Source organism: Octopus sinensis, linkage group LG12 (assembly GCF_006345805.1).
Source record: "Octopus sinensis linkage group LG12, ASM634580v1, whole genome shotgun sequence".
NCBI classification, from domain to species: Eukaryota; Metazoa; Mollusca; class Cephalopoda; order Octopoda; family Octopodidae; genus Octopus; species Octopus sinensis.
The window spans coordinates 7,768,721-7,777,456 of NC_043008.1; the positions used below are offsets into that span (position 1 = coordinate 7,768,721).

An 8,736-nucleotide genomic window follows, 5' to 3' on the forward strand; every position below is an offset into this window, starting at 1 on the left:
AGAGAGATTGATTACAGAAGAAATATAGCTCTCCCGTCACCTGATAAATATATGGCTAATTTCAATCCTGGGGTTCTATCTCTTCGATGTTCCAACGGCTTTGATGATATACTTCATATTCCTGCCAGCTTTCGACCGATTATCGCAACCGTATGCGTACTAAGAATTCTACATTTACATGTTGCATTTTAAAGCATTGTTTACAGTACTAATTGGAACCCATTTCTAGAGGGATATATGAGCCGTGAGTTATGATTACATTGTATCCTATTGTAGACAATGTTATATTAATTCTGACTACACTGGCGAAAGATGAAAATATTCTCAGGAATGCAACACTGCTCCAATAGTTATTCTTTAAAACGAGCGTCTCCAACAGGCTTTGATTACCCAAGGAATACATTTTACACTTTTAGAATCGTGGCAAGGGAAGACAAACATGTTCAAAATAAGTTCATAGCCGGACAGCGTGCGAGATAATGTTTATTTTAATTTTAAGCATGGCAATGAATTAAAGAATCTGCCAAAATAAAACATTGTGATATTAGGTAGCATCATTGTTGTCCACGGTATTTCTCCAGAAACATGAGAGTCGATAAAATCAAATCTAACACTGAAGACTGTGTAGTTTCCTTTTTATCGAATTAGGAGAGTATAGTTGAGTGTACTGCGATTGGTCGAGGAAGGTCACGCGGTGTCATGGTTTGATTTTGGTATATGTGTAACGTTTAGTTTGAAAATATCGCGTGGCGAACAGGAAATTGACCACGTGGAGATTAGGCAATAGGGCACGTGGCGTTTAGAAAACGGCCAGGTTGTTGGCGGAGACCAATTCCTTGTTCGCCAAGCGGCATTTTCAAACTAAGTGTTACCCAAATACATATATCAAACCACGACACCACGTGATCTTCCTCAACCAATCGTAGACCACCTTATGGTAATATCAATCATCTTCTGTATTTCGAATTCAAAATGGCTGTCGACTAGCATCACGTTTGAAACTCAAGAGTACCAACGAATTTGAATCAAACTGTTTTGATCCATACATGTATCTCCCAATAAATTAGTTGAGTGCCCTTCTTACGCTTGTCTACTCACTCTTATATATGTCCTCAGATTGGCACCCAAATACTCTGAAATGTTCGTATTGGAGATTGCGACGTGAATGCCAAGCAGTACAGCATTGGGTTTCCAAATTTCTGGCAGAGTTAATTGCGTCATTGTGCTGCTTGACTGAAAGACTGCGCCCAACTGACCCTACAGTACTGTGTAGTCGACAAAATAACAAACAATCAATGCGCATGCAAGAAATAAAAAAAATATAAAATGTCAACAATTTACCTATCGAACCCTGTATATATATATATATATATATATATATATATATATATATATATATATAATATATATATATATATATATATATATATATATATATATATATATATATATATATATATATATAGATAGATAGATAGATAGATAGATAGATAGATAGATAGATAGATAGAAAGATAGATATGTGTATGTATGAATGTGAGTGTTTATTTATGTATGTATGTATGAATCTAATGATAGATCGATGGCCATATGTATGCATGGATGTGTGCGTATATGACTTATATCTTTGTTACATTTCTTAGGCTGTGGCCATGCTGGGGCACTGCATTGAAGAAATCTAATTTAGCGAATCGACATTATTATTTATTATTTAAACCATATACTAATTCTAATGGTCTCTTATGCTGACCCACCAAGTTTCAGGGACATAAACAATCCAACAGCGCTGATCAAGCTCTGGAGGAGAGCGAAAACATACAAAATCGTACGGCGCACGCTCGCAAACTCACATTCCTGTATATTATATAAATTCGCAAAGGTTTGGCCGGCCCGGGGCATTAGTAGAACTGTGAACACAGAATCATGTGGCTGAGAATCAAACCATATTCCACACAGCACACCTCTGCCTACTTATCTACTTATAAACATAGAAAATAATAATAATAATAATAATAATAATAATAATAATAATAATAATAATAATAATAATAATAATTCAGTAACAATAACAATAATATCAGTATGGAATTTATAAATATTTTTACCACATCGCTACGGTAGCCGGCATAAAAGATATATATTTATACACACAGACACACACACGCTCATACACACATACATATTTTCATGCACACACCCATACACACGCACATATATATAAACGTACACATATTGGTATACGTACACAAAAACTCACGTACATAAGCCTATATCCTCGAATACATATATATATATGCATATATATATATATATATATTTATAAATATAGATAAAGACGTACTCACACAGAAAAATATGTACACACATACACACTTGATGAAAGTAGTGGCTAATAAGATGTGAGAAATCAGAGACTGGATGTATGATATCTTCTTCAACATTAAAACCACATTTATCAACCTTCTTAAAAAAAACTGATTATTTTAAATCATTGAAGAAAATGTTCATTGAAAATGATGGTGACATTTATCTCAAACGTGAATTCAATATTCATACTTCAAACAAACCGCATCCTCCATAAACTTCGAATCAACCAGAAAATATTGGAAACAGACCAGCGACAAGATAAAATATTTTTAGTTCTAGCTAAGAAAAGATTGGTAACCTCTAAACTTCGTGGAATTACGAATTCATTTCTAACTTATTTACATGATGTCTAATTGATATGAGATACTTGTAAAGTATTCTATAGCTGATTAGCAGATATATAAATACTTTGGAGGTCAGCTTCGCAGTTCCAACGCAGCACGCCATTAGAAATGAAGTACGGTTCCTGCAAATATATTTCTTGTGTATTTCCAGAACTCTCCAATGGTTCAATATTAGTGATAACCAATCTTAAAAGCTAGTACCCCGAGTTTTAGTCCTAGAATAACTATTCTGATTATCCAAGGTGCTTTCTTATTAGTCATGAAAAAATATACAACAAATTGATTTGAAAACTGCTGCTTTTTGTACGGGTTAGATGTCCACCAAGAACACAATTCATCAGGGATGTTCTTCTCAGGCCGCTTTTACATTTTCTTAATATGCTGAATCCAAAAATGGAATCCGTTTTTACCATCATGTCTTGATTCCAAGACATGTTTTCCGTATTTTTCAAAAAGCTGATCAATTTTCCCCTGGGGTACCAAATATCCATATTTTCATGTATGTTTGACAGTAGAGCCAAGGAAAACCATTGAATGACCAAAGAATGGCCGCGGCTAACATTAGGTCCAGGGTATTTTAATGTGACTGAAGAGGCTTTAGTTCACCTGCGGACAATCATTCTACCTCAGTTTCATATTAATTAAGAAGTTGGATTCAAGATTAGGTACTTGACCATCCTTAATGTAGACAGAAAAACGATAGGAGAGGAAGAAAAGTAGTTTAAGTGAATAAAATGTTTTATGGATGGGTTCAGAAATAAATCAATAAAACAAAATATAATATACTTGGGTTGAAAGGCGGCGAGCTGGCACAAACAGTAGCACGCCGGCTGAAATGCTTAGCGGTATTTCGTCTGTCTTTACGTTCTGAGTTCCAATTCGGCCTAGGTCGACTTTGTATTTCATTCTTTTGGGGTCGAGAAATTAAGTACCAGTTGCGTACTGGGATCTATCTAATAGAGTTTCAGGTTGGTAATTCACTTATACATATATACATGCATACGTTATGTATGTATATATATATCTATCTATCTATCTATCTATCCATCTATCTATCTATCTATCTATCTATCTATCTATCTAACTATCTCTCTCTCTCTCTATATATATATATATATATATATATATATATAGTATGCTACTAAATCCACAGCCTCTATACATATATGGAGATACATAGACACACACACATGTATATATATATATATATATATATATATAGAGAGAGAGAGAGAGAGAGAGAGATGCATGCGTAAAATACATGTCTATACTTATATACATACACGCACACATATTTCTATTCATATATGTATATGTGAGTATACCTATATAGATAACTAGAAAATTTGAAAGAAAGAAGGACGGGGAAATAGTGGTAGAAAAAGAGAGAGAGGAAGTCACGGATAAAGAGGCATTACTGTTACCTATCGAAAATGTTCGACTTTGCTATGTTACATAAACTCCAATCCTCTTATTCTGCTCCCCTCTGGGCTCTTGCATGTAAGTCTAATTATATTTTCTACTATCAAAATGTTTTATAGATATTTACTGCTTTATCTCTGAAGCGCGATATGTATGAACATATAAAATCTCCAAAGCGGCATCTTTACAGGTTATAGAATTTTCATTTGTCGTGTGTAATACAATAATAGTGAAGAAACTTAAAGCGTTTAAGGTAATACGTCATATATTTGAAATACATTTGATATGGGAGTTTAAAAAGACAGAAAAGAAAAACTTACTCGCTTCAAAGCATATCATTTCATTATACTAACAGATATCTGTATAACTGCAGGTCTCTGCATGTGTACGTATTAGTAGGTGCGCGCATCCGTTTACACATGTACATGTGTGCATGTGTCTATCGATTTCATATACGCACATGTGGTACATATATACATATACATATAAATATATACATATATATTTATATATATATATATACATATATATATATATATGTAAATATATGTAAATATATGTAAATATTATATATAAATACATATATATGTATACATATCTATATATGTAAATATGTACATATATATATATATATATATATATATATATATATATATAATACATATATATACATACATGTATTATATATATATATATAATATATATATATATATATTATATATATATATTATATATATAATATACATGCATATATATATATATAATATATATACACGCATACTAAGATACAGACATATATCGTAAAACATCTTAGAGTTATCTAGGAAGGGAAATGAGATTGTGCGAAAATCATGACTTTTAGGGGGGCATTGAGATGATATAAGAAGGAAAATAATAAGAGCAGTAAATCGAAGCTGGGTTAGAACAGCAATTCAAAGAAATTGTAAAATAACCGGATATATAATACTGCAGGTGTAGAAACGTGCACATATACAGAAGAACACACACACACTTACGCACACGCACACACGAATATGCACTACGTAAAAATACATACTATCACATACACGCATACACAAAGAAATCAATATGGGTGTATAAGCATATAAGCAGCCGGTTAATATCAAAGTACTTGAACATTTTACTCTGGGTATCTTATATACTTGTCAGGTTAACCTTATTAGAATTACAAGAAAAAACACACTGTTAATAAGAAGCCAACACACACACAGACACACACACACACACATATATATATATATATACATATAAATTCGTATATACGTATATGCACATATACATATATTTATAAATATATAATATACGCATGCATTTATGCATAGGATATATTTATATAAATATGCATATACATATATTCACACACACACGTATATTATATATATATATATATATATATATATATATATATATGAGTGTGTTTGTGTGCTTGCGTTGTGTGTGTGTGTGTAATTCACGATGCGTAAATGGATATGCAGAAAATTCCATATCTGCAAAATTAACGTTAGCTAGAGCAATGACGCTTAGGTACAGACACACATAAGTTAATGTTTCGTATACACACATCCACGCACGCATACATACGAACACATACACACACATAATCGGATACCTGCATGCACACATGTATGCATATACGCACATGCACACACACACACACGCTAACGCAGGCATTCGCTGTTGGAGATATTTTCTCATTCCGCTAGAATCGAACATAGTGAGTGAGAAAAGTCGTTAGAGGGAAGAGGATAAGATGACTTATAGTAAAAGAGAAGTAGAAATTGAAAATATGATAGAGTGAAAGAATGTTACGCAGTGTATGGAAGAGTAAAATTTGGAAAAGCTAAATCTTGTGGCTCAACAACATCAAACAATATTAAGGAATATTACGAGGCAAAATAACTCCCACTACTGTTGTAGTGAAGTCGTAATATATATAGCCCCGAACGTACACACTATTATACATATGGCTCGTATTTGATGTGATTTGTATTACAACAGAGTATGTATAAAATATATTATAGCCTCTATGGCATCTAAAGAAATAACATTTTGTAAGTTCTTAGGTAGGTTCTTCAAAAACCTACTAACGTTTATGTCACCTGTTCAAACGATCGGTTTAAAAATTAACGAAACAAATATAAGTATGACGGCACACACACTGACTGGCTTTGTTTTATTGGACAGGTCACCATATATCTAAATACATATACACTCCCATATATATATATATTATATATATACACACACACATATATATATATATAATATATATATATATATTATATATATATATATATATATATATATATATGTATATATATAATTTATCAAGCTTCTGTATTCCTAGCACATATTTCGCCTTAATGTACTGATATATGAAAAATATATGGCTTGTGTTAGTAATACCAGCGATTATAATTATTTTTATTTTATCGCAATTTGATTTGTTTATATATATATATATATATATATATACATATATACTTACATATACGTATACATATATATTCATATATATATATATGCATATATATGCACACGCCACCACATCTATATCTGTATATGTGCATATATATATATATATATATATATGTATGTGTGTGTGTTTGTGTGTGTGTGTGTGTGTGTATTTTTGTATATATGGCGAGGGGCATGGACATATAAATTAAAATATAGATGAGAGATAATTGCTGAAAATATGTATAACAGAGTGGTAAAATTGGTTAAGTTGTGCATGTTGGAGACATAAAAGTATACACTCATGAATATAGCTCTCTCTCTTTATATATATATATATATATATATATATATATATATATATATATATATATATATATAGAGAGAGAGAGAGAGAGAGAGAGAGTGAGAGATACATATGTATATATATATATATACATACATATATATATAGAGAGACACACACACACACATGCACGCACAACACACACACACACACACATATATATATATATACACGATACTTACAGACACGTTTAGTTAGGCAACCGAAGAGAAAGAAGGAAAATGCGATATGTCAAATACATCGTTGGGATTATGGAGACAGATGGATTACCAAAATTATTGCTTTTGTAATATATATGTAATCTTGTCAGAGAAACAGTGTTGAATACTTTGATGTATCTTACGCTAATAAATAACGTAACTTGAACGGAGTTGTTTCTTTACTACAACTTCGAATCACCGATAATTATTATAATACATGATTATATTATTATAATACATTCATAAACACCCATGATCGTACGGCCATATCTCTTTGACTGTTTTACAAAATATAGATCTAAATCGTGTTCTTGGCCGAGGAATAATAATCAATATTTATGTGTTGCATAGGTATAATGGATAGCTGTGAATTACCAATATGACAATCATCATCAGTGAGGTGATAAAAGCATAATTATTATCTACTAGTAGTGAAACCTGTAATTTACTGGGTTCTGTTATGCGAAAACGTGTTTATTGGAAGTATATGCTTTTGTTTTAAATGTATTGTTTTAAATATATCTTACATAATACAGTTATCTGTTTAAACTAATATAACAATGCTGTGCATTTAACTGTATGTAATTTAAGCATTTTTAAAAGTATAATAATAATAATGATGATAATAGTAATAATAATAATGATTATAATAATGAATAATAATAAATAATAATAATAAATATTATTATTGTTGTTGTTGTTGTTATTACTATTATTATCGGTATTATTATTACAATAATAATTTTATAAACTAAATATAAATAGCATATACTAATACACATTTTTCAAAAATATATGTTAAGTCAAGGAAGAAAAGAATAATAATCAACACATTCGAAATATCCGTATATAAATATAGATATATGAATATCCATATATATAGATCATATATCAATACATATATAAACATATGTATAAATATAGTACTGACTCTCTCAATAGCTTGGCTAAGAAGGTGAAATTGTATCTGGGTTATACGATATGAAATGTTAGCTCATGGCGCTCTTCTAGGTTGATAATATGATAGGAAACTGGAAACGCTAAGGTATAATTTCATGAGAGCTTGCATAATTATTATTTTCCGTCTTTTTATAAGGTGAGACATGCAAGTCAGGCTCAGTAATCCTGTTGAGATCGATAATTATAAATACCGCCGAATAGTGTGTGAATTTATATATATGTGTGTGTGTGTGACCGTGTGTGTGTGTGTGTGTGTGTGTGTGTGTGTGTGTGTATGTCTGTGTGTGTTTAAACAGGTACACTGCCGATTACGACGATGTAGGTTCTAGTTGGTCCGATTCAACGGTGCACCTGAACGTGAAAGGAACGTGGAAGGGGATGAGCAGTCAATAGACAAGCGTATCTATCTTTGTCGTAGTTCTCAGAGATACCTTATGGTATATACTATATACTACACAGAACAAATGCGAGCAAGAAAGATAATATTCTTAAGATTATTACATTGGAAAAGATCAAGAGAAGTTATTACATCAGGAAAATTTCGAGAACAAGAAAAATTTTCCTTAAAATATTGCGGCTAAGGATAAAAAAGAGGTTTCTTCCAACCGTTTATTAAAGA

General features: G+C 31.3%; 1 long non-coding RNA gene across 1 annotated transcript; it reads left to right on the forward strand.

Annotated features, from left to right (window-relative positions):
* The first annotated feature begins 940 nt into the window (after positions 1-940).
* Positions 941-7,064, forward strand: LOC118765509. The gene is made up of 3 exons (XR_005001371.1): positions 941-1,108; positions 3,142-3,145; positions 7,024-7,064. It is a non-coding gene; the product is annotated as an uncharacterized LOC118765509 (long non-coding RNA).
* Positions 7,065-8,736: the final 1,672 nt, after the last annotated feature.